Source organism: Pezoporus flaviventris, unplaced genomic scaffold (genome assembly GCF_033815535.1).
Source record: "Pezoporus flaviventris isolate CSIRO_AGI_PZ_B2104156 unplaced genomic scaffold, CSIRO_AGI_Pfla_v1 ptg000002l, whole genome shotgun sequence".
In the NCBI taxonomy this organism is placed as follows: Eukaryota; Metazoa; Chordata; class Aves; order Psittaciformes; family Psittacidae; genus Pezoporus; species Pezoporus flaviventris.
Genome location: NW_026892550.1, coordinates 64,329,187 through 64,335,700, shown reverse-complemented (window position 1 = coordinate 64,335,700; position 6,514 = coordinate 64,329,187). Strand labels below are relative to the sequence as shown.

At 46.8% G+C, this 6,514-nt stretch overlaps 1 long non-coding RNA gene across 1 annotated transcript; it reads right to left on the bottom strand.

The window, feature by feature from the left end:
• Positions 1-1,203: 1,203 nt before the first annotated feature.
• LOC133275700 (uncharacterized) lies at positions 1,204-5,375 on the bottom strand. Its single transcript, XR_009745660.1, has 3 exons — positions 4,963-5,375; positions 1,742-2,264; positions 1,204-1,638 (listed from the first exon to the last, which is right to left on the bottom strand). It is a non-coding gene; the product is annotated as an uncharacterized LOC133275700 (long non-coding RNA).
• Positions 5,376-6,514: the final 1,139 nt, after the last annotated feature.

Here is a 6,514-nt window from a genome sequence, read left to right as displayed (position 1 = left end):
ACGGGTGTTGGGGGGCTGCTCTCTTCCCTTTCTACACGGGAATACACATGATCTCACCACTCACTTTTAAGCACCCATGGATACATGGTACTCAGCTACAAGGGTCACATAATGGAGGCAATGCGTCTTCAGTGAGGAAAAATGACAGTCAGAATAAGAAGACTAAACCAATTCATCACTTAATGCAAAGTGTTATTGTGCTGCAACGAGAGCATTGCACAGATTGATTACAAACAAGCTGACACCTCCCTATGGACTGTCTGCTATATTATTATAAATAAATACCCATTCATTTTGGAGTCCGTATCACTGCAGAGGATAGATTATACCTCAGGTACACAGTAAATATCCCACTGAGTACAATGTCCCTTCCTCACCAACAAATGAGTTTTGTCTCACATAATACAGTTTCATAAACAAGATAAGGGAACAGAGAAACACCAAGAGACAGAGAGATCTGAAAAAAGCTCAACTGATATTAAGGAGCTATTTCCATGAAGGACATGCTAAAAACTCAGTGACTTTCTGTGAGAGGGGAGTCAAGGGAGGGGGATGCAACCACGGAAGGCTCGTCCTTGCTCTTGAAAGGGAGCAAGCCCTGAACAGCTTCCCAAATTCTCCAGACATCACTGAAACAAAAGCAAACCCTTTTAGTTTCCAACATCTAGCAGTTCATGCTAACCAGGCTCTAATCAAGCATGCTGCAGCATTTGGAAACATAAGAGCAGCTTAAAAAGGCTGCATGCTGGAAAGTAAACAGCCTGGGAAAAACATGGCCTGTCTTTATCTCCTCCCCACCTCTGTCTGCTAAGCCACCATCTCCAGGGGCCACTGGAGCATCCCATGCCCAGAACAGCCCAGACACCTCCTGCTCCCAACAGCTACCGCTCAGGGGAGATGTGGAAGCTCAGGTACCCGGCTAAGGCTTGGCAAGCACAAGAATCATAGAACCAGCTAGGCTGGGAAAGACCTTTAAGATCATCAAGTCCAACCATTACCCCAGCACTGCCAAGTCCATCACTAAATCATATCCCTGGGGGCCTCATCTACACGTTTCTTTGGACACTTCCAGGAACAGTAACTCCACCACTTCCCTGGGCAGCTGTTCCAATGCCTGATCACCCTATCTGTGAAGAAATTGTTCCCAATATGCAATCTAAACCTCCCCAGCACAGCTTGAGGCCATTACCTCTTGTCCTATCACTTGTAACTTAGGAGAAGACTCAGGCAGAGGAAAAGCCCATCTCATGAGATGAGGTGGGACCAGCTCAGCCTAGTGGAGTGTGAGGTGAGAACTGGTTAAAGGAATGCTCCGCCATATATGCATTATTTATTGACCATTTTTCTTATTTAGCCTGGGGGTTTCAAGCATTCTGCATCCAGGAGGCAGCATTTTAAGCCGAGAGCAAAAGTACCACCATCAGCTCTGCTCTCAGTGCCTGTGCTTGAGTCAGAGCAAGGCTGCTCCTGCACTCCCATGTCTTCAGCAGTTCTCTGCTCACGTACTGCTACAAAAAGAAATACCTTCTTAATACTTTCTTTCCTCCTCTGTGCTACTCAGCCAGCTTCCAGTGGTTTGCAAGAACTGAGGCTTGTTTGAGCAATGCTCTTCCACCCTCACACAGATTGTGACAGCCCCTGGAAGGGGAAAAAAAACAAAAACAAAAACAACAATAATGGCTTTTATCAGTCTTTCACACATCGGGGAAAGGGACACCCTTGCTGGGCTGTCCTTACACACACATGTAGGCTGGGGGAAACGTCACCTCCGTGATTCGCAAGGCAAGACTGGAGGTGTTGCATGCAAGTACGGTGATTGCACCCCTTCACCTTCCAGGTGACCTGGTGCCAAGGAGTTTGATGGGTATGGGCAACTCCTCTGAAAAAAATAAAAGCTTCCACTTCACGGGATTGATTCTGCCTTGAAGGGATCGGGAAGCTTGATGTTTGCTCACATTTTGGCTTCCAAAGCCCAGCTGAGCCTGTGGGTGGGCTTTAAGAAACGGATGAAAATCTACAGGAGGAGTGCTGGAGCAGGAGCACAGGGCTGGCAGGGTCTCTCAGCCCTGCTCAGCACAGAAAGCAGGCAGCCCTGCATGAGCACACAGCAAGGGCACACCAGCACTCGCCGGCTGATGCTGTTTGTCCCTCTGCACCGCTCCACTCTCCTCTAACTCACAGCCGGTTGCATGACATCTCCCAGCTCCTTCCAGAAGGCCTCAAGATGCTGGCAGCAGAGGCGGGGTTATACTGCCATTAGAAAGCTGCAAGAAATAAATAAAATATATTCACCACAAACGGTCAAGCTGTGGGCTCAGGGTTTCTGCCTCATTTTCCTTTTCAGTGACTGAATTGCCAGACAGGTCTACAGAAGCCAGCTCAGAAAAGATCCTCACCAAGATTCAGCATTTCACATTACCCCTGATGCTCGTGCCTTTCATCCCTCCTTCTCCAAACTGAGTAAGAGAAAACCTTCGAGACCCTTTTGGTTTTGGACACGTCAAAAAGAGAAAAATCCTCAACCTTCCCACACCCTCTAGAAAACAAACAGGAATTGTCCCATTTCACAGATAAGGAGGCTGAAATAAACAGCCAACAGACTGAAGCCAGGCAGAGCTGAAGAAGTCACAGAAAAGCAAAGAAATAATCCGGATTTGCAGTTGCCAAAGTCTGTGCATTGCTGTCACATGCAGGGAGACCTCACACATACAGGAGAACAGCTCTGAATAGCAACAGTATTGTTTGCTAATGCCAGTAGCAGAACATAAAGTGGAAACAAAAGCAGCATTTTTTATTCCTCTTTCCATTATCTCTTTTTTATATTTTCCTTCACCTCACCAGCAGAGAAACACTTCCCTATGCAGGCACAGAAAAAGTGAAGATAATCAGGCAATTTTCCATCTCCAATCAAAACGGTAACTTTCCCTTTGATTATAAATTCCAAACAAAATTAATACTGTTCCATTTCCTTTGACTCTTTTACAAAAAGCAATTGCCATTTTTCAGTCGTGTCTCCTGGCTTTCTCCCTACACATTATTTTCCAGGCCTTTCTAAGCACATTTTGTAAAAGCAGTAACTGATATTCAAAGGATCAGAGAATGATTTGGGTTGGAAAGGACCTTAAGATCATCTAGTTCTAACCCCTCCCACGGGCAGGGACACCTCACACTAAACCATGTCATCCCAAGACTCCCACGGACTCCCAAGACTCCCTGGCCTTGAACACTGCCACGGATGGGCAGCCACAGCTTCTCTGGGCAACCTGTGCCAATGCCTTACTGCCCTCACAGTAAAGAGCTTCTTCCTTTATCTAACCTGAGCTTCCCTGTTTAAGTTTGAACCCATTACACCTTGTCCTATAGCTGCAGTCCCTAATGAAGAGTCCCTTTTCAGCATCCTTGTAGGTCCCCTTCAGATACTGGAAGGCTGCTATGAGGTCATCCAACACAGAGCTGCTCTTTCCATTTCTCTTTTGGTTTAACAGAACCCTACAGACCACAGTGAGATGATTTCAAGCCATCACCCTATTTCATATACCCTCAGTCTCTTTTTCCTCTGCAAGAGATCCCCACTATGAAAAGACAAGGCATAAAACCTGGTGCTGCCAGGCACCCTTCAGCTCCCCCTTCACGTGGGGAACATCCTTCCAGCCCACAGCCTGGGGCTCTGCTGTGCTCTTACCAAGATTAAATAGGAAGGAGAAGATGAGTTCAGAGGTTGCATGGCTCATTGCACTATTGCAGAAAGTGCTCCTGCAGCTCTTGTACACTAATGAAAGTGGAATAGGAAAATTTTGCTAAGTAGCTACTATGAGAACAGAGACAAATTGCAGTAAAACCACAATATGAGTAGTTTCTGTCCTTACATGCACCTCAAAAAGCCACAGAGTTTACATTAGATCAAGGATTTTGCCTGCATCCTGATAAACAATAAAACTACGAGAGCCACTGCACTTTATCACCAGATCTGCAAGTGTCATACTGAGGGATTCAGTGCCTGTCTCCTGCTCCACCAAGAGGGGAGCAGAGCTGCTGAAGAAATCAATTATTTCAGACATGCAAGGGGATGGAATTCAAGCACACAAGTCCCATCCAAGGCTTTACTGGATGGGCAGGACCACTTGTTAGATTTGCATCTGGGTAGTGGTAGTGATTACTTCCAAATTTGGAGCACCTCTGCTATGGAGACAGGCTGAGAGAGTTGGGGTTGCTCAGCCTGGAGAAGAGAAGACTCTGGAGAGACCTTAGAGCAGCTCTGAGTGCCTAAAGGGACCTACAAGAAATCTGGAGAGGACCTTTTTACAGGGGCAGGTAGGACTAGGATGAGGGGGAATAGTTTTAAACTGGCAGAGGGGAAATTTAGTTTAGATATAAGGAAGAAGTTCTTCCTTGTGAGGGTGGCGAGGCACTGGCACAGGCTGCCCAAAGAAGCTGTGGCTGCCCCATCTCTGGCAGTGTGCAAGCCCAGGTTGGATGGGGCTTGGAGCAACCTGGTCTAGTGGAAGGTGTCCCTGCCCATGGCAGGGGGTTGGAACTGGGTGAGCTTTAAGGTCCCTTCCAACCCAAACCATTCTGTGATTCTATAAAATTTCACAGCATTCAAGTGCCAGGAGATCAAAGGGAGCTCAATGAGACCAGCTCACCCCCTTCCTATGTGTATTACTCAGGTCACAAGAGAATAGTGAGCAACACGCTGCAAACACTCTTTGCTCTGGGCTGACGCACAGCACAGCAGGGGGATGGTAGAAACAGCTCAGGGCCAGGCAAGAAGAGATGTGACCCCACGTGAGACCTGAGGGTCCAAGTAGCCCTCTCACCTCTCACCCTGAGCCCTTAGCAACATGGTTTAGACAAGATGAGCATCTCACCCTGTGGCAGGTCAGCCTGCATCCCAGGAGGTCATCACCACAGCACCCTCACCCACCGGGCAGGGTATCAAGGACACTTGAGGTTTTACCTTACCTGTGCACGAGGATATCAGTGTGATGCACAAGGGTGCCTGCATGTCATCTCTTAGGGGTGAGAGAAAAAAGGCCATGCAGTAAAATAAAGGCAGGTCTGTCATAGCAGTGTTTATATGCTCCATTGCCTGCCAAACTGAAAAGCAGCAATATTCCCAGTGTAGCAAAGCCCAGCTTTCAACGTTCTCTTCCAAGTTAAAATCTTTAAGGAAGCAAATTCTGTACTTTTGAGGACATCTGTGATGCTAACTCCACACCAGAAAATAAATAAAAAGTAGCAAAAGCCAGATTTGCCTTCTTATCAGCCCTTCCTAAAGCACCACTTATTAGTGCCATAACTAGCTGGCTGAAGCATCCTTAGAATTTAATAAAAACCTGGAGGAAAAGGAGGGGATGATGTTACGCCATACAAAAAATATTTATTCTTTGCAGCTAACGGAGGCTAACATGGCCAGCAAAAACTGCCCGTAACATGTACTCTTATTTCTCTGTAGCCTAGTCACCCTGTCAGCTTAATTAAAGGCTAAATTAAAACACTCCACAACCCAGAAAGATTGTTTTTCTAAAGGGAAACTCCAGAAACTAGATGAATATTTTTCCTTCCTTGCAGTGTGGATGCAATGTGGGCTCTTTCTCGTTTACTGGGTTTGGTCTCTGCCCCCAGAGAAAGAAGATTAAAGCATGCTCAGTCCTACCACCTCCACTTTGCAATGGCAAGGACAGACTAGGGCCAGATGGCCACCAGCTTCCCATGCCTGCCTAGGAAAGGGTTCTCAGGGAATTCATTTTCCTAAGCAGTACTGAAAGCCTCTTACAAACTGTAGGGGGATGAAGAAGAGGAAAACATTAATTTCAGCATAATTGAAAATACGGTTTTTAGTCACTTACACGCCCTCTCCAAATAGCTTGCCTTCCCCCCCCCCCCCCGCTTAATTTAATCATCCTTTCTGCCGGCTTCAGAAATTCCCTGTATAGACAGTGACATCTAGTGAAGGAAAACCGAACTTCTGCAGAGACAGGGCTGCAACGTGAGAGCCGAGACCGGGATTTGGAAATGCTGGAAGGGAGATCACCAAGGGTCACTTGCAAACAAGGCTGAATTACAACCAAGCAGAAACTCATTTATTCACCTAGCAACAAAACTTGCGTGCTTGTGAAGCACTGCTTTTCACTTGCCTGGGAAAAAGAAAAAAAAAAACCTATAATCGAAAGCAAGGCTGAATTCACAGGACATTTCTGATTGCTGGAAGGGCTGCCAGCTGCTGGCTGGAGCCCACTAATGCATAGAAGGAGGCAATGACAGATCCCAGTCCTTATAATTACACCTGCAACAGGTACCTCTGCAGCTGCTGTGGTGCCAGAACACTTGGTGGCAACTCTGGCCTTTGCACCCTGGACAATGTAATGAAACCCTGTAATTGCAATAACTGGGGCTATTTTTGCAGGGGAAGAAGCCTGGGTAACTTAATCAGCTGTTGTGGAGTGACAAGAACCAGAGTGCTCCTCATTGCTGCTATTAAAAAGCTCTGTCCCTCTCCACCCTGCAGGCACAC